Source organism: Callithrix jacchus, chromosome 11 (assembly GCF_049354715.1).
Source record: "Callithrix jacchus isolate 240 chromosome 11, calJac240_pri, whole genome shotgun sequence".
Taxonomy (NCBI): Eukaryota; Metazoa; Chordata; class Mammalia; order Primates; family Cebidae; genus Callithrix; species Callithrix jacchus.
Window position 1 is genome coordinate 71,266,745 of NC_133512.1, and position 27,493 is coordinate 71,294,237.

General features: G+C 37.4%; 1 protein-coding gene across 45 annotated transcripts in view; it reads left to right on the forward strand.

The window, feature by feature from the left end:
- MAGI2 (membrane associated guanylate kinase, WW and PDZ domain containing 2) overlaps positions 1 to 27,493 on the forward strand; it is a 1,508,583-nt gene that overhangs the window by 732,465 nt on the left and 748,625 nt on the right. For 14 of the 45 annotated variants that reach the window (XM_035254999.3, XM_078343025.1, XM_078343033.1 and 11 more), the window contains exon 1: positions 3,249 to 3,725. The exons of the other annotated variants lie outside the window; for them this stretch is intronic. The gene's annotated coding sequence lies outside the window, so the exon portion shown is untranslated. Of the gene's footprint in view, positions 1 to 3,248; positions 3,726 to 27,493 lie in introns of those variants that run through there. 45 annotated transcript variants of the gene reach the window in all.

The window sequence follows — 27,493 nt, forward strand, 5'->3', positions numbered from 1 at the left end:
AGTGTTACTGTGCTTCCCTTGTGTATGTTATTGCCTTTTGTAGCATGAATATTCCTTTACTTGAGCTAGCTGAATTCTGTTGTTTCACTCAAATATCCTCTACAACAGCTTTTAAATAGTCTTTTTTTTCTGTCTTACCTCTCTCTCAACCAATGATTATCAATCTCAGCTGTATTGGAATCACCTTAGAAGATTAAAATCAATAGTGTTTCTGGGTTCTATCCCCAGATATTCTGATTTAAGTAATTTAGAGGTGGGCTGCATTTGATTGGTTAAGCTCTCTACAGGTGATTCTAGTACTCAGCAAACACTACAAAACCAGTGTTTCCAGAAACTTTCTGATAGTAATAATTGCTTAAGATACTACTTATAAATAGATATTCTTGGACTTCTCTTCTAGATTTGGAGTGGAACCCAGTGATATATATATTTACTATAAGGTGCAGGTAATTCTTATAATTAGGAAAGTTTAGAAAACCCTTCTGTAATCTGCCCTTCACCTTGCTGCTAAAATAATCTTTGTAAAACATATAATTTTCTAGCCAAAGAACTTTAAATAACTTGTTATTGCATCTCAGATGAAGCAAAAATTCTTGGGCAGAACATTCAAGATCACTCACAGCCCTTTAGATTTGTTCATGGTTTTTGTGTCTTTTTGCCTGAAATCCCCTGCCTTTGCTTTCTTACCTAGAAAACTGACACATACTTAAAGGCTGAGTTCAAGGGTTACCTATTCTATGTGATTGTCCTGCCTCCCATTAAGGAGAATTTTTCTTCTTCTTCTGACATTCCATAGCACTTGGTACTAACATCTATTATATGTTAGCAGGTACATGTTTTCAGTTTCTGAAAAAACACTGTTTTCTTTTCCTTGTACCCCTCAGTGCCTCGTATAATGCCTGGCACAAAAGAAGTGCTCAATGAACGTTAGTTGAATAAATGAGTGTGTTAGTAAAGATTTATTCTACACTTTGTCAGCACTTCAGTTTATTCCCTGAGTAATGGACGGCATTTTGAAAAGTTGGCTAGCATTAGTTGCTATACTGTTTTTGCTAATTTATTTTAATCTTTTTTTTTTTGCACTGGCCTGTCATTGGTGAGTTTTAATAGGCCTCTTTAAGTCACGATCTTTCTATTTTTTAATAGAAAATATATGCAGTCTGCATTTAAGGTTTATCAAGTCTCTTGGTTCGAATGGCATGGAGCCTGAAAGTTGCCGTACACTAGTGTTGGGGTTAAAGCTCACACATTATCTGATCTAAGGTAAGACGTCTTTCTCACTCTCTGTCCTTGCCAACATTTTGCACATTCAAGGAAAGTGACTCCATGGCCAAAAGAACAAAAGCCAGGGGTGAAGTAGGGAAAATTAAAAAACAAAACAAAACAAAACTCTGATTAAATGCAAAAGGAAAACAGCCAATGCTAGAGGGAAAAAAGAAAAGGTGAAAGAGCAGCAGATTTGGTTATTAGAAGCTATAAAGTGAAATCCTTTATATTTTTTTCGTATAACATTTTAGGTCTTTCTAAATTTGCCTAAGGCAACTTAACTTTTCGAGGGAAGATTTTTTTTTATTGTCCAGTGTTTTGGTGCCAATTTTTGTAGCACAAACTGAAGCTAAATTTGCAGCCAGTTAGCATATAATTTATTGTAAAAGCTTAAATAGGATCTTTTCCATGCAAGGTAAAGCTTTTAAAGTACAAAGCCAGCAAGAGCAGTGAATAGTTCTTACTCATTTTAGGTGTTGATGGAGAGGATTGGGTGTATTTCAGCTGGCGTCCTCAGTCCAAGCAGCAAATGCAACACTCTCTGACATTGTTCTGGAAAGAGGGAGAGGCTCTTTGTGTAAGAGTTCGAAATGTTATCTTTCGTGGCAAGGATAATGTGATTTTATGTCAGCTTTCCACCTATTTTCCTCTTTTGCTGAGGCACCAGCATCATCATGCCCTTGAATTAAGAATCCATGGACAGAGCACCAATTGCCAAATAAGAGTCTTCTTCTGATGCTTGTTGGTCCTCCTTCTAATTATCACTTAGCTTTACAAAGTACTTTTTATCTGAGTGTTCCAAATAAATGACTGATTCTTTGACCCTGGAAAGAAAATGGATATTATCTCATTTTTCTTTACAGTGTTCCTAACAGCAGATTACATATCTTTTCTATTCAGTGGTAGAGATAGAAAAGATGGCCTCCTATTAAAAACTTCACAGTGGGGAGAAGGTGGTGTCAAATTTACTCTTTTTTTTTTTTTGAGATGGAGTTTCACTCTTGTTACCCAGGCATTGTGCAATGGCACAATCTCGGCTAACCACAACCTCCGCCCCCTGGGTTCAGGCAATTCTCCTGCCTCAGCCTCCTGAGTAGCTGGGATTACAGGCATGCGCCACCATGCCCAGCTAACTTTTTGTATTTTTAGTAGAGACGGGGTTTCATCATGTTGACCAGGATGGTCTCGATGTCTTGACCTCGTGATCCACCCAGGTCCATAGACTATAAATGTATCATCAGTGCTGTATTCGGTTAGCACAAGGTTTTCCAGTTGTTTCTGTCTCTGGGGTAGCATGTGGTCTTAGCTGTCTGGACACCCTTCTCTACTAGGCTTGCTTGATTGGGTTTCAGGAAGAGGATACTTGCTACATTTATTACATTTATTTCTATTTAAGACAGAGACACTGAAACAGAGAAGGGAAAAATTATTTGTCTCAGAGCAAAAAGTTACTCATGATTGAATCTAGTTCCACAATAGCAAACTATTGATTTCCACGTGTGCTATGTGCTTTGGTGTTTCTGTCGCTTATTTTTTTCCTTTCACATTATTTTTATTGTCTTTTATAATAATATTTAACTTTAGGATAAGTTTAAATAGATGTCAAAGAAAAGACCCATTCGAAAAAGCGTGTAAGTAGTAAAATGACTGATTCTTTGACCCTTGAAAGAAAAAGAAACAGTCATGCTTACCAGTTTAAAAGAATTGTTGAGTTGGATGATTCTGAAAGGATGCAGCCTTGTTATTAACGCTGAAAAGTTTAATTACATTTCATTATACTATACTAGCTTCTCTTAATTGCTAAAAGGGGACTATGAAAGCAGAAACAAAAATGCTTAATCTCTAGGAGCTAGATTTTCCTCGCTGCTTTGTAATGTAAATGTGCCTGTGTGTATATTAAAATTCACACACTCCATCCATCTCACTGGCTTTTAATGGAAGGGTCACCTGACTTCACCTAGAGCCGCCCCCCTCCCTTTCCCAGAGGAAACCCAAAAGTGAGAGACAGGCGCGTAGATAACCCAGGTTCTCTTGCTGAGAGATGTAAATGCCCCTGACTGACCGGGAAGCAAGCGAGGTTGCTGGTGGGGGTTGGGGAAAGGGAAACGGAGGGAGAGAGCCGGAGCGAGAGAGGGGAGAAGGAGAGAGAGGGAGAGCGAGAGAGGGAGAGGCAGAGGGAGACAGAGAGAGAGAAGTGCTGCATGCTTCATCTTTGAGAGGAGGGAAAACAAAAGAGCTCAGCGGCAGTTTTGTGTTGCTGTGTCTGGCTTAAAGAGGAAAATTCTAGACATCCATGTTGAACAATCAAAGCTCAGCTGAGACTACTTCTATCAAGAAAATTATTTTTATCTGCGAATGGGTTGGATCAGTACAGGTGGTTTGAGAAGACACTGACTGAGGACCATGGAAAGGTGGGAGAGGACGTGCGGCTTCTCTGCTTCCTCTGAACAGAGCTCTAGGTTAGTAAGCTGAAACTGACCCGGGTCTGGCTTAAATATCTGCATGTGTATATGTGTGTGTTTTCTATTTATAGCCTCCAAACCCTTCTGCTCCTCAACCCCTGGGGAAGGCAATGCAATATTCCACCAGATGTGAACCTAAACTTGATTCGACTCTCACTTCATTTGCCAAATGCCTCTGGTTTGTTTGCGGAGCTTTTGTTTAATACAGCCAGTGGAGAGCCATCATGATGTCTCCTTCTGAGTCAGAATGTGTGTTTCAGCCCTAGATTGTCAGGTGGCTGTTTGGAGAGCAGTTAGCGTTTTGCTCCAGAAAACTGCAATTGCATGATTAGGTTATTGTGAAATGTAAACAGCAAATATCTGCTGACTTGGCATTTCTTCTAATGTCAGAATAATTCAGAGAACCAGGTGCATTTGCCTTATCTTTATTTCCCACATAATGGACATCAAATATAATAAGTTTGAAATGGCATCCCATCAACAAAGACACACACCAGGTATTCTTCCAGCACTGTGTTTTACCTCCTATCGAGGAAGAAGCTTAAAAAATTGATTTTATTGGGAACTGCTTGGGGAAAAAATACAATGTGTCATAATTAAAATAGGTTTAAAGCCTTTTTTAAAAAACCAGTGAGTACAGATGTGTGTAAAACAAACACACAATTTCTCTTGTTTCTTGCTGTGCAGATAGAGTGTCTTTTGTTCCAGCATGTGTGTTTTCCTGTGTTTTTACAAAGAAAGCATTGCTTGTGCTTTCTGTGATAGCAAGAGGCTTGTATGCCAATTTGCCATAGTGCCCTGGTCAAGAATCTGCTCTATTCTGAAGTGAACTGCCTGGAGGTATTAGTCAAGAAGCTGGAGAAGGGTGGGGAGTAGGAAGAGAAAGCTTCTCTTCCTCTTTTTTTCCCCTTTGACTCAGAAGTGTCTAATTCACATGATGTTAAGAGGAAGTGGGGGGAAGCATTTAGTTTTGAATAGGATGCAGATCGGTTTGCCACAGACTTATAACAAGAAGATGCTCGAAGCTGAGGGAATCACATTTGTAATGGGTACTCTTTAAGAAAATGTTCTGCGAGGGTGTCTGGCTGAGTCCCTTTGGACCAAATTAAGATGCGCTCTGGCAGTGCACTAGCAGCTGTGAGCTGACATTTTCTTGTGAACCTGGTGAAAAATGGCTCCATATCTCTGTCTCGTCCCAAGGAGATGGTCTTTGAGTAGTCAAGCCTTTCCTTAGCATTGTAATTTGCTCTGATCTCTGTGTTTTCTGATGAGGACGGACTGACTTGTGGTTCCTTTTAGTTTGCTGCCTTTTTAAATCTCGGCTTGAATGGGGAGTGGGTGGTGACGGTTTTACTTTAGTACAAACTACCCAGAGCAAAGCTTGCAGAAGATTTCTTTCTGGCAATCATAGGTTTCCATTTTTAAATCGGTAGATTATGTATATTTTTGGATGTGACCTGCAGCACTTTGTTAAGTGGGCTCACAAACAATTTCTCTAAAAAAAGACTCATGCTTGTGTGGCAGTTGACATTTGGACTTTCAGCAGGGCTGATTGGTAAAAAAACAAAACCTAGAGATACATGCTTGTATCATCAATCTCGAAAATAAAAAGCTATGTTTTTCTATCTTACCACGTTTGTGCTTTTTCGAATTGTGATCCATTGTGCAAGGAAAAGGATGTGTCCCCGCGTGAAAATGCAGGGAGGGAATGTACTACTGTCCTGTACTACACATGTGCCTATTAAAGAATTCCTTCCTGTACGGAGCAGGGAGTGGAGGTGCTATAGCAGCCACACTGTTCCTTTATTTAGTCTTCGGTTTGTGAAAGCTCCAGCCAGCAGAGGCAGGATGTGCTTTAGCAGAGAGCTATGTGTTTGAGGGACTGATTAAGAGCATGTGTTGTTTGGGGGGTGAGCGAAATCAGTTCTCTATTGTGTGGCGTTTTAGGATGATGGTGTGAGTATGCAGTGGGTTTATATTTTAGGCAAGAGGTACAGTGTTGAGGCACTATCCGCTAGAGAAGGCAGCATGAAGATACAAAGTAGTGCAAGTGTGTGCCTTGTGCAAAAAAAAAAAACTTGTATGGTAGTTCCATAGAGAAATTTGGAAAAATTTCAATCCTTTCTGCAAAATGGCATGGAGTCATCTCTGTACTAGGACAAGGAAGACTGGAGTACAATACTTTCAACAGCATGGAAAAGTGTTTTAAGTATAACATTTGCTCCCCTGAAGGGTATCCCTCCCAGGGTTTGTGTCATCAACACCTTCCCATAGGATGAGAGTTAGAGCACAGATTTTCTTGGTGTCCATTTAGAATAATTTTGATAAAGCTAAGAGCTTACAGAGGCAATAAGATTTGCCCCTTTAAGTAAAACCATGGAAATGTAACTTTAATACAGCATGTAGATCTGACTCCTGCTTTTATACATGTAGACAATTTGACTCTGGTACATAGTGTGCTTTGAGGAAATTGATACAATTATAGTAGAAGAGTAAACAAAACAATAGATGATAAAACGAAAACATGGACCTCAAAGTTCCTAAGAGGATTAACAGGGTCATTCTTAAATATTGTTAATGACTACAGGTGCAGTAGTTTAATGGAGAGAAATTTCAGATGTTCAGAATTAGAGGACCATATTTGTAAAGCTAAGAGCAGAGTTCACTGGCTGTTGAAGAAGCTGGGTGGCACTCATATTTAAACCAGATAATGTGTATATATAAAGAATCACAGTCTTAGAAACTTCCCACCAATGGAATTTTGTTTTAAAAGTAGCAAAATAACTAAAATGTGGAAAATAGTTCAGAGCTCAGAAACCATGAAGGGAGAAATGAGAAAATCCAGAAATAACAAAATTTTTGCAGTGAGAGTTATGTGCTACCTGAACAGCATTCAAGATGCCAGTGAGTTCTTAATGAGAGTTTAAAAAGAAAAATTCACGTTTTGGGACAAACCTCTGTATTCCTAGGGTCCTACAGCTTAGAGCTTGGAAAACAGAAAACTTCCCAAGAATAAATTAGTTATTCATAAGGTGCCTGTGGCATGGAAAGGAAAAGTTGATAAAACAATTACGTTTCAGGCAAACATTTTACTCTAACTAAATTCTTCTTGAAATATTTTTAAACAAAGCTAACTTTCTGAGAGATCTTAAGTAGTAATGGACTGTTTCCTGGCGTCCATTTTCTCTATCACTTTAGAAGTCTACTACCCTAAACTCTATTTTCAATGTTGAAAAGCCTTGTTATGCGGCAACATGACATTAGATAAGCAGAACTATGATAAAAGACTGAGCTTAAAATACTTTAATTTTATGTTCAATTTCAGGGCCGTTTTTCTTCTGTGTTTGTCCTACCTTCGCCTTTGCTCTTAGTCACACAGCTTGTGGCACTCTAGGATCTCAGCTGCTTACTCTGAAGATAACAGGTTTTTTCTTGTAATAAATAAATAAATAAATGTGTTGCTATTTTGACTGCATTAGGTGTACCTTAGCAAAGGTTAAAACTTTGTTACAGTATGAATTCTCAACCTAAGAGTTTCACAGATAACAGAGACTAAAGCATACACTGTACATTTCAAGCATCTCAAGACCTGTAAAATATACAAAGTCAGCAGTAGGACAGTTAGTTTTTTCCCCTAGTTCTCATCACAAGGAGGGCTTTCTGTCCCATAAGCCTGCTTCCCAGCAGCAGTGCATTATTCTGCAGATTCTTTGCCCATTCTCCCTAGGCACACTAAGAATACATTGAATTAAATGAGTGTGATGATATCAAAAATGTTCTTAATTGGTGTTTGAAAATTTAGGTAATATTCACCATGTGGAGGAACACAATCAGAATAGTTTCTTTTTCTCTTTAAATCAGTAAAGTAAGTCAAACTTTGGAGTCTTTAAGGAAACTAACAATACTGTGTACTGTGAAGTAAGAGGCTCATTGCCAGCCAGTTAGCCAATGGAGGAGAAGACGCAAGCTTACTGATGACTCCAATTGAAGCATTGTAGCTCAGGAAGTTCCCATATTAATAGGACCTCAGCTAAGACTCCAGAGCCAGCTGCTCAGCTTTTCCCCTCTGGGGTTGGGGGAGGAATTAATAATTAAATAACAGATCACTTTTGCTATAAGAAAATCTCTCTAATAGACCCATCCTGCAAGCAATTCAGGTGTCTTTAAGATCCTCTCTGCCTGAAGTTTCTATGACTTTCTCCACGAAGCAACAAATCCCAGGTGACTTTGGAAGCCACTCAAAGATTTGTTCCAGAACTTTAGAATGATCTTGCCAAGCACTGCCCACAAAAGCACAAACCCGGCTGAACAAGAAAGGCACAGGGATGAGGGCTTTCTCTGGTTTGTAGCAGAGAACTGAACCCTCTGGGTTCTTTCACTCAAAGGACCACAAATGGTCAAATGCCAAGCCAAGGAACTGCTGGCCAACTCTGGAGGATTCTTGATCTTAGATTCATACAGCTCTTTACGAAGAGCCTTTCTTTTACATCTTAGCATCATATTGCCTTCTATCTCAGGGCCTTAGCACAAGCCGGTTTCTCTGCCAGAACACTCTTCCACCCTCTTTGCTTGCTCAGGCATTAAATTGACGCTCTCTATAAAATGTGCTCCAGGCTCATCATGCTTTTTCTTCATTACACTCATCAGGTGTTTTTTTTTTCAATGTTTCATTTTAGGTTAGTGTTATTATTTGATTAATGTCTTTGCCAGGAGGCAGGACCTTCTGAAGTTAGGGTCCAAATTCATTTTGCTCACAACAGTATTTATAGGACCCCAAATCATGTCAACCCAGATATAAGACGTGCAATAGGGCTAGGCAGGGTGGTTCAAGCCTGTAATCCCAGCACTTTGGAAGGCCAAGGCAGGCGGATCACCTGAAAGCAGGAGTTCAAGATCAGCCTGGCGAACATCAACATGGTGAAACGTGACTTTACTAAAAGCACAAAAATTAGCTGGGTGTAGCGGCAGGTGCCTTGTGATCCCAGCTACTCAGGAGGCCGAAGCAGGAGAATCACTTTAAACTCGGCAAACAGAAGTTGCAGTTGGCTGAGATCATGCCACTGCTCTCCAGCCCGGGCGACAAGAGTGAGACTGTCTCAAAAAAAAAAAAATGTGCACTAAACATTTGTTCAATGACTGATGGACTGAATAAGTGAATACTAAGGCACCAACATAGTGGGAAAAGATAATGTAACTAGCTTTGGCTAAACAAAGAGGAATTCTCTTCATTGGGTTGGCTAGTTTGGAAACCTAATAGGTGAATACACTAGGACAGTCCCAGGATCTCCCTTCTGCCAGGATTTTCCGTGTAAGAAATCACACTTGAGTGCTTGCTCTTGTAATATTTTTAAAAAGAACTTCCCTATCCATATCAACAAGTATTTAGAATCAGTCTGGCGAAATCATAGTCTCTTTCCCTCTCTGTCCCTCCTTTCTAAGATAGCTGTTTTTCTGAATCTCCCACTCCCATCACCCTTTAGTTCTTTGCATGAAGGCCCTTCTAGGTCTCATCTGAAGGTGACTATGCTTTGCTAACTGAACTGGTAATTTAGATGAGAGGCCTGAAAGCCCATCTAAGGTGCGAGCTTTATTTGCATTTTGAGCAAAATGATCATATACTGGTTAGCACTTTGCCGATTAATCTGGGGTCTGTAGGGCATAACATAGCACAAAGCTTGCTTGTAGGATGCTGTTTTCAGTTGTGGAGCTAAGACTTGCTAAAAACAACTGGCAACTGTTCGAACAGTCTGTAATCAAGAACTGGTTTTGGTTATGCAGATGTTAATAAAACTAGATCACAAAGGAAAGTATTTGTAAAGAGGTAGGATCTCAAGCAAACTATGACCAGTAAGTGACATCTGAATTGTCAGAGAGGAAGAAGAACTGTGTAACATTTGGGATGGAAAAAAAAACATAAAATGGTGAATGGGATTTAGCACAAGGTGCCTTAAGATACTACTCACATTTGCTTTCCTAAGTATAAAAGGCAAAAATAACTTGTATTCACAAATTCATCGAGATGTTATTCATTTAAGTCATAAACTTGAGACCCTGGAATTTAGGACAGTTAGCAATTATATTCCTGGACACTGGAATTCACTTCCCATTATGTCTTGAAGAACATCGTCTATCTCAGCATTTAAAACTAATCTCAAAGAAGTTTTCTGTCAGAGGTGCTTTTAAAAATTCTTTTAGCAATATTGATCACTTTAATTGAGGTTTATTGAAAGTGCCCAGCACAGCTCTCTTGTGGCTCATGTTCTATAAATATATCATCATCTTATTGATAGATGGTAGAATTCCCATTTCATTACAGTCAGCCTAACACTTTTTAGAAACCTTAAGTTCACACCAGAGCATGAGGAGGTGGAAGCATTTGTTTCCTATGGTCTTCCACTTGTCCTTAAACCACAGCACTACGTAAGAATCATTTTAAAGTATGTCCTTAGTAGTACTAAGCCTCCTGTTTCAGCCCTGTGTCTGGCTTGAAGGTTCTCTGTTGAAAACCCTGAAAAGAATAAACAAAACTCAGAAGTTAGAAAATATCAAGCCACAGACATGTAAGAAAAAAATGAGAGAATTGAAATTAAGTGATTTTTGTAAGTAGGGCAGGTAACCTATAATTAGCTTTCTAGATAAATTATTGATACAGTTTCCATTTAAGTGGTTGGGTTTTAGGTTAGGTGCCAGAATTGTTAAAGCCTATGAAAATTTATTAGTCTTATTTTTTGTGCTTTCCTTGTTAGATGGAGATATTAGACCCTTTAGTGTAATACAGTGTGTACATCTGTCTAAAGAGTGGGGTTCCACTTAGGACTGCTTGCCAGCTATGTTACTATAACCATGCTTTGAGACGAAGATTTTGCACACACAGTATTTTAGGTGCTCTTACTGTTATAAAAAGAGCCAGAATATATAAATCATCCCTTCTAAATATCATAGACAACCTCTTCCACACACCTGTGTGAATTACTCTTTCACTATATGCTAAGGTAAAGAAACACTTCAGAAAATGAAATATTTTTACCCCTATTTTATTTCAAAAGTGAAAACGTGAAAAGAAGCTGGGATTGGCCAGGAGTATATGAAAACCTGTGCTGTGCGGATCCCCAGGTTACAATAAGTCTCATTGTGCATGCAAGCCTTTGTATGGTGCTGCAGATGGTAACTTTTATTTCCTAATATATAGTTGCTACTCTGGGAATCATAGTCTTTCTTTTATGATTGGTGCATCAGAGTTTAGGAAAAGTCTTTGCAAGTTCCATTTATCTAAGTCAGGAGCAAAGAAATTGGTATTAAACTCTATATCTATTAATAGTTCATATCCCCCAAACCTGAAAGAACACATTTAACCATGACCAGTGACTGGCAGGCCTTTGATAAAGTTATCAACTCTGCATTTCTCATGTTTCTCTCTCCTGAAGCTATAGAACGCTCTATGTCTGAGATTCCCTGAATTAAGTTCTATTGTAGGAGGCTGGAAGTTTTCTCATACTCATCTCAACAACCATTCTAGCCAGTGTACCAAACTAAGCTGTTATTTTATGCGTATGATTATTCACACATTTTTCACTGTCTGGAATGTTTTCTTCTAAGAGAATGCTAGTTATAGACACAGGTCTTCTGTGTCTTTGAAGGTCACTGCCTTGATAGTAATCCTAGGAAAAATGGGATTTCCCCAAAATATTCACACATATGCATACCACATAATTTATTATGCTTTTCTATTTACAATTCTGTTTCTCCCACTACATATACTTTCCCAAAACCGAGTCATTTTCTTGATTATTTTCCTATGTCAATTTCCTAATAGAGGTTGAAGAACATAGTTCATGTATATTTTAGTTGTGAGTTAAGGAGCTGATCCTCTTGTCCACATCATGAAAGGAGGAACATTATATGAGTTTTTGAAATTAAATGGTTCAAAGTTTCTATTTGGTTGCTTTTTATTTGTTTGTTTCCTTTTTGTTTCTTTTTTTTTTTTTATGGAGTTTCACTGTCACCCAGGCTGGAGTGCAGTGGCACAATCTTAGCTCACTGTAGCCTCCACTACCCGGGTTCAAGCAATTCTCCTGCCTCAGCCCCCTGAGTAACTGGGATTACACATGTGCACCACCACAACTGGCTAATTTTGTCTTTATAGTAGAGGTGGGGTTCTGCCTTGTTGGCCAGGCTGATCTTGAATTCCTGACCTCAGATAATCTACCCGCCTCAGCCTCCCAAAGTCCTGGGATTACAGGTGTGAGCCACCATACCCAGCCAAAAATCTGTACTTGTTTTAATCCATGTTTTTTGCAGTCTCCATTTTATCGAAGCTGAAAACAAATGTCAGTTATACAAGAAATCAGAAATATTTTTCTCTAAGGGACCATAAAGTATCAAATGTGAGCAATGAAAGAAAATTGGGCTAAATAATTTGATACATGAAAAACTAATTCTGGATAGAGTCCATTCATCATGTCAGTCTTTTTTGCCCAAATTCATGTGGAGGGCTCTTCATTGGTGCTCCTTCATACTCCAGCCACTATTGCAACGAGGAGGTGAGGATAAATATCTTATCTTTGCCTGGAGCTTTACTGTTCTGTGCATGTGGTCTATACGCCAGCAGCAGCAGCATTGCCTAAGTGGTTGTTACAAGCAGAGTCTCAGGCCGCAACCCACCTTACAGAATCCAAATCTAGGCCAAGTGTGGTGTCTCACTCCTGTAATCCCAGCACTTTGGGAGGCCAAGTGGGTCTCCCAAAGCACTTGGCATAAGGAGTTTGAGACCAGACTGGCCAACATGGCGAAACCCTGTCTCTACTAAAAATATAAAAATTAGCCGGGCTTGGTGATAGGTGCCTGTAATCTCAGCTACTCAGGATGCTGAGAGAGGAGAATCACTTAAACCTGGTGGGGTGGAGATTGTAGTGAGCCTAGATCGCACCATAGCACTTCAGCCTGGGCTACAGAGTGAGACTCCATCTCAAAAAAAAAAAAAAAAGGAATCTACATATTTTAACAAGATCCCCAAATGGTTCAATTCTTCACTGTTTGGGAAACACTGTTACAGAGAACCTTTTTTTATGAAGTTATGATCAGTTTTGTAGCCTTCAGCCTAACTAATAACTCAGAGACAAATTATGAATGTGGGAGGTTATTTTTTCTGTCAAGCTATGGAATGAAATCATTTCTCTCTTCAAGTCACCCATGCCTTGCATGTCCTGGGAAAGAGAAGGAAATAAGGCTTACTATAAGTTAATATCTTCTTCCCAGACCAACTTCTATTATATACACTGGCTACAAATGAAGTGAGACCAGAATTGAGTCTGGCCTCTGGCCCACATTAACCGTATAAGTTGGACAGCTTTCCTAGGCGTTTTCATCTCATTTTCCTCTTCTGTGAAATGGAAATTATAATATTTCTTGGTAAGATTGTTTTGATGTTGGCGGTGGAGATGAGAAATTATCTCCTATAGCGTGGCACGTTGTAGCATTCAACAAATAAACAAACACTATGGCTACCCCAGTTCCTCCTGGCTCCTTGGTGAGAGTAGAGAGGTCATCTTGTTCTTCCGATAACATCTTTTAGGTGTTTACCTCAAGTACCTCTTAGAAGCAGACACCAAGGATTTCAATTTGTTTGGCTTCCTACCACTTGCGTGCAAGAGGACAAACCAATGAACACCTTGTTCTTCTTGCACACATACTTACATATTGAAATAAAATATTCTTTTATTTTAAAAATACAAAGGAAATACAAAGCAGAAAAAGGAAACTTGCACCCTCATAATCTCTTTCTTCTAATAAAACAAATTTAGGACACTTCTCAGTAAGATTATCAAGGAAGGTTAATGTCAGAATTGGTTGGGAAAGGGAGTTACTTCTTTAGCTAAAATAGAGCAGGAACCCTATCACTACTAAAAATACAAAGATTAGCTGGCCTTGGTGGTGCGCACCAGTAATCCCACCTACTCGGGAGGCTGAGGCAGGAGAACCACTTTAACCTGGGAGGCAGAGGTTCAAGTGAGCTGAGATCATCCCATTGCAATCCAGCCTGGGCAACAAGAGCAAAACTCTGCCTCAAAATAAATAAATAAATAAATAAAGTCCATTTGTAGGACTCTAAGAAGTGTCATTACATGGTGGTTCTTTTTTTAATCAGGGCGGAAATGTTAACATTTGAACGTTTAAACCATTGTTACACTCCAGCTGACAACGTAGCCTTAAAAATATTATATAATGGAAAAAAAGGGGTTATAAAAGGCAGGTGCTCTCAGAGAAACTGTTGAAAGTAATCTCCTTTATTTTCTTAAAGAACTAAATTGAAAGAAAATAAAATTTAGATATCTGTCTAGAAAATAGGGAAAATATGTGATGAAAATTTCAAATAAAACACATTAAGATCCTCAACTATTATGAATCTGAATATTATTTCATCATAGCAATATGACAGAAAATAATAGGTATTTTTTCTAATTAACAATTTTTTGGTCACAATTTTGTGTTAGCATCATTCTTTAATACAACTAATGAGTTTAACACAATATGAGAATCAAATTCTTACACTGAAATAAATATTGCCACATTAAATTTGCCATTTTAACATTCACAACTAGAAACAAAAATAAGAGCTTCTAATTAACTTTAAAAAATTCTCCTTTTGGTTACAGAAATGTTAAAGACTTAATATAAGATATATCCCAACCTTGCTGTGAAAAAAAAATCTATTTGTGATTTCATTACTTTTAGCTAGTTTTCTTGGGTTTAATGATTATATAAGCATCTTAATGCCATGTGTCTTAATTGAGAAACAAATGTATAATTAAAAATAAAGCAATTCATTTATATTTTTATACAAATAATTTTAGATAGGCCAGATGTTCAAATTTGAAGCTCTAGTATAATATTAAATATAGTTTTTAAAAACTTATTTCTGACTCTGGTGACTTGATTACTTAATATGACGAAGTCTATTTTGCTATTTTCTTGACAATAATGCTTTTAAAACCTTATTTCTGACAGTGATTTTCCCAAAAATATGTTTATAAAGGTAGAGTTGTATTTGCATTGCACGAAGTTATCACTTTGTGGATGAGTGCCTTAAGAATCAATATCTACTATGTGCCAGATTTTGGTTAGATGCTGAAGATAAAGACATATTCATGCCCATAACAAGCTCCTAATTTAGTGTGGGACATAGACATGTAAACAAATGATTTGAATGTGACATTAACTTCCAGAGTAATATGAACACATAGGGAAGAATAAATCACTCTACCTGGGTGTAACTTAAGGTGTGGAGGAATCTATATAAGATCTTGAAGAATAAATATGTAGAAGAGAAAAGGTTACTTCAAGCAGAAGAATTTGTATTGGCTGAGATGCATAAGGAGCGTTGTTTGCCCAGAAAATGGTGGCCTGATCAACACAGAGAGCAAGGAGAATGGAGAGCAATATGGAGAGCAAAGAAAATGAGGCCCTTTTGTGAGAGAAAGGCTTCATGTGGCAAGCTGTCTGATCATGAAGCTGTTTATTTCTTTTCACACAGATGTGCATGTGATGATATGTACCTAGTTTATAATGTAGAAAGAACTTTGATGCATATATCGTTCTTCTCAAGTACACCTGAACACATGCAAACACATTGTACTGTGGAGAGTAATCAAAGAGAAGTCTAGAAAAATAGAAATCAGACAGAATAATGATAAGTGCACGCAATTCTGTGAATATGAGGCTTTGAAGTTTGTTTGATTTTTAAATGGAAACTATGCATTCTGTTTCTAGCACACTTCATTCATACTGCAAGTACATATTGAATGCCTGCTATGGTTTAGGCACTGTTCCAGATGCTTGGGATATAGAGTAAACAAAACAGAAAAAAAACAAAAACACCTGTCCTTTATGAGGGAGATCAATAGGATAAACAATAACTCAGTAAAAAATATATATATATATGTTTATATAATCTATATAATATTAGGTAGTGATTGCTACTAACAGGAAAATAAAATAAGTAGGCAAAAGGAACATTAAATGTCCCAAATCAGAGGAAGGGGAAAGAGATTTTTAGAAGGGAGGTTGGAGAAAGCAGTACTATAGATGACTTTGAGACAAGTCTTAACAGAAGTGTTAGAGCTATCTGGGGGTGGAAAGGTACAGAAACCTTTGATTAGAATATGCTATGTTTGCCCTGCTTATTTGTCATCCAATAGGACTTGTCGAGTAGGCAGTTGGGTCTATAGTTCTGGAATTCGGGAGTAAATTCTATGGTATAATGCACACTTAGGGGTCAATAGCTTATTACAGTGTTTAAAGCCATGAGATGAATGGCATCAACTGAGGACTATTGTGGAAAGAAAAGAACACTTTCTGTACTAAGCTCGGGGTGTATTAATAGTTGAAGAGATAAGAAAGAATAAGCAAAAGAGACCAAGAAGTCACATCAGAATGAGAGGAGGAAAACGAGAGAGTGGTGTCCTCAAAGCCAAAGAAGAAAAGTTTCAAAAAGAATTATCAACTGTATCAGATGCTGCTGATAAGTCATGGAAGATGAGGACTCATTAATGTCCATTGGCTTTGGTGACATTAAGAGTTCAAGATAAAAAGGAAATGGAGACAGAGTGCAGATAATTCTTTTAAATTTTCATTTTGCTTTATTTTTTGTTTTTTTACCATAAAAAGAAGAAATATTTAAGAAATAAGAAAGGAGCTGGAGAGGAAAGAGGGCCAAGAGATGGAATATTTTAAAGATACTTTGAAACTAAATAAAAAATTATAGCATGCTTATATGTTAAAGGGAATGACTTAAGAGAGAAGAGGAAATTGACAATTATGGAGAGCGAGGAGGGGAGAGTTCAATGCCTCTAAGAAGGTCTTAGGCAGGGCATAATATCCAGAGCACAAATAGAGAGGTTGTCCTTAGCTAGGAATGTGGTCTATTCATTCATATTAACAGAAACAAAGTTGGACTTATGGGCAAAGAAGTAGTTAGGTGGAGAGATTTCGTGGTGGGAACTTGTAAATCTTCTCTTCTGATTACTGCAATTTCTCTGTGAGGAAGGAAGCAAGATTGTGGTGGAGGATGTATTAGAGACTTTGAGGAGAAATGGGAAGTTTTCGGGCCTGGGAAAGTGGGAAAGGGAGTGGTCTAGAGAATAACTGGCAGGTAGGATAAAGGGCACACTTGAAATCAGTGGCCATTTTTCTCTAGCCACTTTGAGCAAGGTTGGTAAGATAAGAAGGAAGAGAGCTGGATTTAATCAAGGTTGTGTGAATGATGAAGCAAGAGGAGCAAGAAAATAAAGGTGAATACATTAAAGTGACTGCATTGATAAATGAGAGAATTCCAGCTGGGTGGGGAAGAAATGAGGTGACGGGAGTGTAATGCGAGATCAGCAGATTGAAGATCTCAGCAGGATTCAAGGGCTGTGAGTTGGGATTATAGAGGAGAGGAATCCCATGGTTGTCTGTTTGAAAGTATTTGATGTCATATTCTTCCACAATACTCTTAGGTACCATGATGTTGCATCAAAATGTCTTATTTTTAAAAGTACCCTCATTTTGTGCAAACATTGCTGCCAAATGTGTGTGTTGCTACCCATTCCCATTCTCTGAACAACTGGCAGAATGGCAAGTGTTGGTGTTGCAGCTGCTCCTATAGTCCCAATTGCCTCCAGAGAGAAAAAAATTAACCAAATATATTAGTAAGTGAAAGAATAAACAGTTATTTACAGTGTGTGTTATTATTAATCCATATCATTAATATTACCAGACTGATGCTTGAGTTTACTTTTGCAATGATAGAACCACTTCAGTCTTTGCAATAATTATAGTGGGGAATAATTTATGCTGATATGAATGGATCCCAGACTTGGATCCCCACTTGGCTGGCTAGAGAGCTGATCTCCTGCCTGAGTCATGCCAGCGTTCTCCTTCAGGGGTAGTTGAGCTCTGCTTTTCACACCCTCCATTGTCTGGATAGTACTACCTGATATATCTTATTTGAGAAATGTGAATTGTGCCTGAAGCTGAGTGTAAGTGACCTCAAAGCTATATTCTTCCTGTAGTATCCCAGATCACTCTCACATGGATTCTGTTTGTTTCTGACACTCTTTGAATAGTGATGCAGACGAATAATGGTGTTTGGGGTAATAAATAAAATAAAAAGAAAACATTTACATCATAAAATAAAAAGTTACAATCCTATGACACCCACAGTGCAAAAATTTTGGCAATAGGAGGAAGCAACACAATTTTAACAGAGCCTGAATTTTTGCTAATGTCAAATTTGTTTATTGAGCTGGGCTGTTGTTCTGTAGGGGAACACAATTATTTGGATGATCAAAGAAAAGTAGCTATACTTCAGAATTTTACATCAAACTATATGCCTTTGGAATATGGTACTTACATTTTTGGCAAAGTCAGGTGTTGCAAGTTCCATCAGTCATACCATCAACTGGTGCCCGAAATTATTTGGTCAAATCACCAGTTGAATTTCTTTGTGCTGTTTGTGGATCAGACTTTCAGAGGTATTTGTCTGCTGTGTAGACACATAAGCCTTTTTCCTTGAAGATGCACATGGCCCCAAAATCAAGATTTTTGTTTTCACATATTCTGGGTGCTTTTATTATATTAAATGAAACAGATTTTAAAGCCTGCAGATTCTTTGAAACATGCTTAAAAATTAAATCAAGCATATTTTCATAGAATTCAACTTTCCTATTGTAAATATAACATACTTTAAACCACTCCTTTATATGAATGAACATTCGAAATACTCAAGTACATGTGTTTCCAAAAAGAAATGAAATCAAATGATTTTCCTAAGCAGCCATAGTTACCACTGAAGCCAAACTAGAATCCAAGACTCCTAATTTCTGTCTAGTTTTTTCCCCTTACATACTTAACAGAAAGTTACTCTTGAGCTCAGGATCATTTAGTATCTTCCCTGTTCCGATAAATTCTTAACCTTTCAGAAGTGTATTTTTAAACTTCCTGTCTTCAAACGCTCTGCTAACATAGGTAATAATATGTTGAACATAGTGTAAATGATATTGGCCTGCAAAGGTTGAATTTCAGTGCATATGAAAGCAAATTCTGATCCTTATAATAGATTTTTCATAATAGAGACCATCCATCAAGGTGCAAAAAGGCTTGCTAAAGCAATGAGGGGCATGAAAGCAAGTAAGTTGCTAACTCAAATATAAAAGGACATCCTCAGGAAACAGACCTAAGTATCAGGATATTTGCCTTCATTCTCTGGTGTCTTTTAATTTGTTTTAAAATTAAGATGCAAGTGGTGAAGGAAGCTGACATAGTCAACAGAAATGATTAGTTTGAAAGCTGTTTTGATCCATTTTAGTGAATCGTTCAGAATTTATACTTAAACATAAAATCTAATTTTCCAATTAATTGCACAAAAGAGATGCTCTTTATGTCGATTGCCCAAGTGTGTTCCCCATTTGTGTCCAGAATATCTAATTGGCTGATGCTAACAAGGAATGTCCTTAAAACTAATACTTGCTACTAAACTTGATACAGTTTTTGAGCCTCTAAGGATTTTGATGTGTACAAGCTATACTCTGCAAAATCATTTTAACTTAATGTGGAAATGTCAGTGAGTCCGTATTTATCATAATGGACATTTAAACTCTAATTTTTTAATTTAGGCTAATTATCAATAACTGTTTTGTTACTAACTTTCAGGTTTTATGTATTTGAGACAGGGTCTGGCTCTGTCGCCCAGGCTGGAGTGCAGTGGCACCATGATGGCTCACTGTAGCATCAACCCCTCCTGAGCTGAAGTGATCCTCCCACCTCAGCCTCTCTAGTAGCTGGGACCACAGGCATGAGCCACTATGCCTAGCTAATTTTTTTGTATGTTTTGTAGATAACAGGGTTTTGTTATGTTGCCCAGGCTGGTCTCAAACTCCTGGGCTCAAGCAATCCATCTGCCTCAGCCTCCTAAAGTGCTGGGATTACTGGCCAGTTTCAATATATATGTGTGTGTGTGTGTGTGTGTGTGTGTGTGTGTGTGTGTGTGTGTGTGTTTTGTTTGTTTGTTTGTTTGTTTCCATTTTGCATGCTCATTTTTTCCTAAACATCCCCATCGGATAGTAGTTTTTTCCGGCTGAAGAAATTTCTTTACCATATTTTGAAGTGTGGGTCTGTATACCACAAGTGATAATTTTTACTTAGTCCATATTTCACCTTCAGTCTTGATGAATATTTTTTACTAGATATAAAATTCTCAGTGTAGAGTTTTCTCTTTCAATGGACTTTTCTGGCCTCCATTGTTGCCAAGGAGAAGTTAGTCACCTTTTGTAGCATTTCCCTGTGTATCATGTGTCCTTTTCTCTGACTGTGTTCAAGTTTTTTCTTGGGTTTTGTTTTCAGCAATTTGAAATTGAATTGGCTATGATTTGATTTCTTTTTTCTAGCTAGTTAAGTGAAGCAGTGGGAGTGAAGAAAGAATAAAGAAATCCGTAAGTGGTTGTAATCAATTACTTTGATATGAATTTTTAGAAACTCTTCCTGCAGTTTCCTGAGATAATCTGTAAATGTATGTCTCTTATCAAATTTGGGAAATTTTTGGCTATTGTATATTTAAATATTTTTTCTGTCACATTCTTTCTCTCTTCCCCTCCTGTGACTCCAATGATCCATATGTTATATCTTTAATATTGTGTCACAGGTCACAGTGGCTCTGTTTATTTCTTGATATTTTTATGACTTAAAATTGGATAGTTTTTATTAATCTTACTTCAAATGTATTGATTCTCTGGTCTATTATCTGCTACAAAGCCCGGCTAGTAAATTTTTGTCAGATACTAAATCTTTTACTTTTAGAATTTCTGTTATATTTTAGCTTGCATTTCTCTGCAGAGATTTCCTATTTGTTTACTGATTACTATTTTCCTTTATGTGCTTGATCATAATTATACTATCTGCTTTAAAATAACTGTTAGCTGATTCCATCGCATTGGTCAGCTTGTCATTCCCATTGATTTATTTTATTCTTGAGTACAAGTGACATTTTCTTGTTTTTTCATATGTCTAATTCTGTCCTGGATATAATTTTGCTCTCTGTTATGTCTTCTGAAAAATGTTTATTTTTTTGTTTTAGCAGGTGGTTAATCCCTGAAATTTCTAAATGAGTGACATGTTTAAAAGCAGGCATGTCTAAATGCTGTCTTATCTGCAGTAGGCAGCAGCTAAAACATTTGTGCCTTTTTAACTTTAACCAGGCTGCCTGGACTCTGCATAAACAGGTAGTTCAAGACTTAGCCAGATATTTGGGCAGAATTTAAATGCAGAATTTGAAGCTTCCCTCTGTGGCTCTTTCCTTTCCAGATAGGAAAGAGAAAAGGAGACCTTGGCAGCTGGGAGCTAGCCTGGCACTAAGAGGTGGGCCTTGATGTTGTTAGAAGTTAGCTAGGCAGTCACAATAGGGTGTGGTATTCTACTATTACACACTAAAAAAAAAATCATGAGAATACCCTTGTTAGGGCCATTCTGTGACCATGATGAATCAAAATAAAAAGATTATTCTATCATCATGTTCAGAAACAGACAAAATCAAGAGCATTATCCAATCCACAAGAATGACTAAACTTCCCCTGTGCTGCTGATAAAAGTGACTGCTACTTCTTCAGCAGTCTTTAGATAAGAAGTAGTAAGATATCCAACCATAGAATTACCTCCACTTCTTACCATTGAATCCAGAACAAAACTCTGCTTCCTTAAAGAGTCCCCAAAAGTTCATAACACAAGCCTAAATTCTAGAATATATCAGACCCACCATGTTTCCCTATGGTATATGTTCTTCCTCATTTTCTGGTGATCTTTGGTTGAAGAATTATGATACAGGATTTCCTCCTTCACTTTCTACTATCTGTAGTAGACTGTAAGTCTGATCTCTGGTTTTTCAAGCCATAAAACAATAGAACTTCTATCCACCTTCAAGCCACTCTGCACTGTGCCACATGTGTGTGTGCCCAGTGGGGCGGGGCAGGGGCACATTAAAATACTGGGAAACTTACCTTGTATCATGCCCTTCTTCTAGTTTATGCTTACTTTTGGTTGGCTCTCAGTGTTTTCAGATAATCATATATTATAGTTTGTCCCACGTTTATAGTTGTTCTCTCCAGGAGATTGTTCTGTTGTGAATTCCTTCACCATTATCAAAAGCAGAAATTCCCGTTGTTGCTGTTAAAATATATTACTTGTATCATGCAGTCTATTTCTAAACTGGGCATTTTTTTTGTGATATCACAATTGAGTAGTAGCCATCATATTTCATTGCAATAGGTAGGCATTAAGTTTTAATTGCTAAATGAATAAAGTAAATTTGGAAGCTTTAGAGGGCCAATTAGGTCATTCAGTGTGAGGTTTTCTGGACTTTTGTCATCCTTTTTCTGGGTAGGAATCAAAAGACTTCTCTAAACAATACAAGAACATGTTTGTTCATTTCCAAGACTAATTTTGGGAATAATGTAAGAGTTTCATGGATGAAAATTATTACAATATGTATATTGATCTAGCCTGTAAATATTTTGATAGAAAATATTATTGAAAAATTTGTAACTAGTGCTTTTGGGGAAATAATTTGTCACTAGAGCGACAATGATACCTTGAAATTGAAGTTGACATAATCATTAATTTTCTGCCACATTTTTACAAAGTTTTGTAGTTAGCCATTACATATCAGGGAACAAGTTGTTATCTTATTTCTCATGGGAATCAAGACCTCGAGAAACACATTCCTTTTCTCTATCATCTAAAGCTCAGTGTATTTCTCCCATGGGTTAGATTTGTCTGTGTTCTGTCTGGAGAGACAAATCCTCAACATTGTTTACTCTTAGAATTTCTAACTTATGAGTAACATACATCAATATTCATATACATAAGACATGGTATTTGGAAATACTTTTGTGTTTCTTTAGCCATTGGATTATATTGATGTATTGTTAAATGTAAGTGCTTTCTTATTTTTATTATATCTGTCTTATATCAGAATATTATAGAAATGTTTATAACTCTTCTCTAGAAGTGTGAATATTGCTTTGCAAAAGCCAAAATGTAATACTACACCTGGCCTCCAGCCTCACAATTCTCCCAGCAATCCTGTGACTTCCCTAGCCCACTGTATCTGTTCTACAGAGGAAACACTGCCTTCTTCCACAGTTGATTTTCCTAATGTATTTACTTGTGTTTTTTGTTATGTGTATTATCTGACTCCCCCTACTAGAATGCAGGATCTGGAAAGATGGAGAAGTGCTGTTTTGTTTCCAGAATTTATCTTGTAAGACTGGAGCCATCTTTGGCATATAAAAATTTCTCAATACATATTTCTTAAATGAATGAAGAAAAATTGCTTGTATAAATCAAATTTTTCTTTGGAGGAAGTAGCAAGAGTTCTCCCTGACTCCTTCCTCTCTTCCCTTTATCTGCCAGAGTCATCTACATAAAGCACAGTCCAGGTCTTTTTTAGTCTTTCCTCAAAAATCGTTAACATCTCCCCAGTTCCTATAAAATAAAATCCAAACTCCCTAGCTTGGCATTTGAGGCCCTCTGCAATCTATCCTCATGCTGCCAACAATTTCATCAACCAACGCTCCCCGTCTGCTTCAGCTCTTTCCGGTGTGATCTTTGGGCTTGCTTTCTCATTGCCTTGTTTAAATGTCGTGTTTGTGCTGTGGCCTATGCTGATTACCTTATTTCCAATGGAAACTACATTCCCCATCTCCCTTTCCTAGATTTCCTTTTCTCCATGTGCTTATCACCTTCTAATATACCATATGATTCACCTACTAATTATATTTATCTTGTTGCCTCCTCAAAACATAAGCTTCATAAAAACAACACTTGTGCCTGTTATGATCTCTTTAGTATCACCACTGTTTAGTGCCCTGCCTCTATAATATAGACATCTTTTCCATCTACTTAGGTTTCCCTTCCTTGAATTCCATGTATCTAAATCCTATCTATTTGTCAAGGCCTAGCTTCTGTGTTAGCTCAGCTAAAAATTTCTGCTGCTCTTTGGAACTTGGGTGAAGATAATTTCTTCTCCTCTGACCATGAGCATCATTTAAACAAAAACTACTTTTATATCACTGAAAAAATGTTTTTTCTTCTTATATTTTGGCGATTTATGTGCATTTCTTATCTCTCCCACAACTGTACCTTAAAAATAGGTTTTACCACTATCTCATATTTACAATTTTAGTAGTACTTAGTACTCTGTATACGTAGTAAATTCTTGAATATGTGTTGAATAATAGCAGCATGAATATGCTTACCATAGCACTTTCTAAAAAAATATATGAATAAGATTTTGAATTACACAAAACCCCTGTGAAAAGGAATTTTGATTTCGAGCTTGATTATTTTTGGGAAAAATCCAATTATGTCTTAAACTTAATGGTGAAAATATCCAATAAGAGAAAAATGTATTTGATATTTTTGATTTTATATTCAGAGCCCAGAGTAAGTCCTATTGATAGATTTTTCACATCAGAGTAATTTCCTTCTTTCAAAGCATTTGTGCCTTGCAAATAGTTTATTCACAAACTAATATCATGTCCAGTTACCTGAAATGGTTCATAATTTAATTAAGGAAAATATAATTAAAGATACAAATAACATAGGATTTATATCAAGCAGTATATGTAGATTTGCTATCACTTGGGTGTTACACTTTTTCATAGTTTATGTCCTGGCATTAATGAATCCCTTTATATGAAATGGAATTGGAAGCAATAATAAGACTGCGTTCTTAACATAGAGGACTGAAAGCAAATTTGATGAGGGTCTTACAGGTCTTTCTTTTTTATGGAATTCCAGGGGGAAAAGCCTGTATCACTGGATTATATTTGATTTTAAAACTTTCTTTTACAGTCATTTTCCTTATCTCTATGGCCTATTACCAAAATAAAAATGGATCCCTCTGTTGTATGTGAAAGTTCTGTAGTTCCAAAGTTCAATATTCATCACTAAGTCAAAATTTGAATACTTGTTTTAAGAAAGTATTTTTTTTAAAAATCCTCAAGGTAAAACTATTTTCAAAGTAATCAGACTGGGGCTCACTCAATGGGAAAGCGTTAATTAGTATGGTCTCATTGGCGAAGCTGTTAAAAGCCGATGTTAAAAGAAATTACAACTCTGGTAGAATTTTTCTCAAAGTGTTAAGTGAATGTGTCTTAGAGAACCATTGATACTGAGTGCATATAGTACCACAAAATTCTGGAGTATGTCAGTGGAGTAGCCATATGGTGGTATGTAATAAAATGTAGTTTCCAAACTCTTCACGTAGAAACTTACAGTCTTGGCTCACAACAAGAGCCTACTCCCTTTCCACCTGTCCTATGCTGCTGAAAGCCTTTGGCAGGAAACCAGGCCCTGTGCTAACCCTCAAGGACACATATTCATCCTTGCTTTCTTCTACTCTGTGCCCCACCTCACTCAGCCACCACAGATGCAGCTATACGTAAAGCAGACTAAACCTTCTAGAGAGATCAGGGCTGGTATGATGGTGAGAGATTCTGAGTTAGTTGAGCAGTTCCTACATGAGTGGTCTACTGTCCCTTGATTCTTAAACGTACTGAGGAGCAGTATTAGAATACTTTACCAGCACACAATTAGATATCCCACTTCCTTTATTTGATTTATTTTTCTGATTTAGTCAACTATCCTTGCCATTGACAACCTCTTATTAATGGACTCTGTTTCTAAGAGTATTTATTACCTCATCTGATTCCTATAATGTCTGGTGCATGATGGCATTCAATAAATATTTATTATGTCCGTGTATGAACAAACAAATGTGAATAAGTGATTCAAATAATGCATTTGGGGGGGGGGGGCAGAGTCTCGCTCTATTGCCCAGGCTGTAGTAAGTGGTGTGATCTCGGCTCACTGCAACCTCCATCTCCTGGGTTCAAGCAATTCTCTTGTCTCAGCCTCCAGAGTAGCTGGGACTACAGGCACACACCACCATGCCTAGCTAATTTTTATAGTTTTAGTAGAGACGGGGTTTCACTATATTTGCCAGGCTGGTCTGGAACTCCTGACCTCGAGATCCACCCACCTCAGACTCCCAAAGTGCTAGGATTACAGGCATGAGCCACCACAACCGGCCCTCAAATAATGCATTTAATGATTCTTTCCACTGCTTTTGATAGAATGATACTATTTTTAGGTTCAGTTCATATTTTACAGGATCACTATGTAAAACCACATTATTTAATCCCTTTAGAGAGAAATCAGTAGTCCCAGTTAAGGATTATAAAGATAGCTTATTTGCATTGCTACCACCTTGCCAATTGTACAAGTCATGAGAATTCTTCTGAAAATTAGGAAAACCGCCCAATTTAAGCACAGTGAACATTATCAATCAACCTGGCACTGACATGGCTGGCTGTGATGTGTATGTGCACTTGGTATATTTCCTCTAATCTATCATTTGGACTCCCTTTCTGACAATTTGAAGGTCTTAGAAATTGATTAGTAGTCTTTAAACCACAGTGATCAACAGTGGTGAAATAAAACACAATAATAAATAGTTATTTCATCTTTTATTGTACTCAGGAAAAATTAGATAGTTCCATGCCGGATTATGCTGTATGCATTTATGTCTTCTCATTTTTTTCCCGGTGAAAGTGGAGAGAATTGGGGTGGAAAGCACAGAATTAATATGCCTTGTAAAAAACTAGAAAAGCCTCAGACTAAATCAAAACCTGATACCTGTATAGAACATTAAAACCTGTACTTTGGAACAATGTGCTTTAAAAACAAATTGAGGTGTTAGTGGCATAGAAGAAAATCCAAATGCAAATGATGAAGAGACAGCTATAAAATGTAGGTTGGTTGGCTGCAGTTCTGCCCATGAAGCACTAGCTGGCATTAGTGCGAAATTTAAATTCACTTCTGTGCTGGTGATTGCCTCTTTGGAACTCATTAAATATTCTTTGGCATCAAATTTTAGACTGAGTAAAGCCATAGAGCGTGATCCAGGCAGAAATTAACCTCAGGGTCTATATAAGCCCCTGTAACTGAACAGCTAAGACATTGATGTTATGTTCTGGAATAAGATTCTCAGAAAGGGTGGGGCTTGAGAGGGAGCTTAGAGTTCAAATCTCACAGCTGGAAATGGAGCCAACAGCAGTATATTTGACTTCATTAGTATTACTGCTCTTTTGGTTTGTATGTTAATCTTTTGAGCTTCACATTTCAGTTTCTGCCTGAGAGCAGGCTCTTCAAAAACTTTAAGTGACAATGACAGTCTACAAAATTGCTCTTTGAGAACAATTAAACAAAATCAGGAGGCATGTAATATTTTTAGCGGTGGGTAAAAGGGATCATTTAACTATGACAAAGTGAAGTTCATAGTCTTCAGAATTGTTTCGACAGATCTGATTGTTATGTGGCAAGTTTTGGATGATGGCTAGTTCCTATAGGCTAGCTGAGCTCAGATGGTATGTAGAGGAAATGTTGCAGAGACAATGAATAAGAACTTAGAAGCTATATGGAATTACTCAGGACAAGAAAGTATTTTCTTTCTATTCAACAGTTGACTGCAGAATAGATCCACTGAAAAATCACATTAACTGATAGCACTATCAACTCATAAAGTAGGACAGGGAGAGTAAGATAATAAAAAAAAAGGGGGGGGGAGCCTAGAATACCAAGCAAATATTTTCTGAGTATCTCAGTAATGTATTCCCTTCTTGAAATAAGGGAAATAGGAAATGGTCATTAATAAAATAAGATAGACAGGAAGCGAT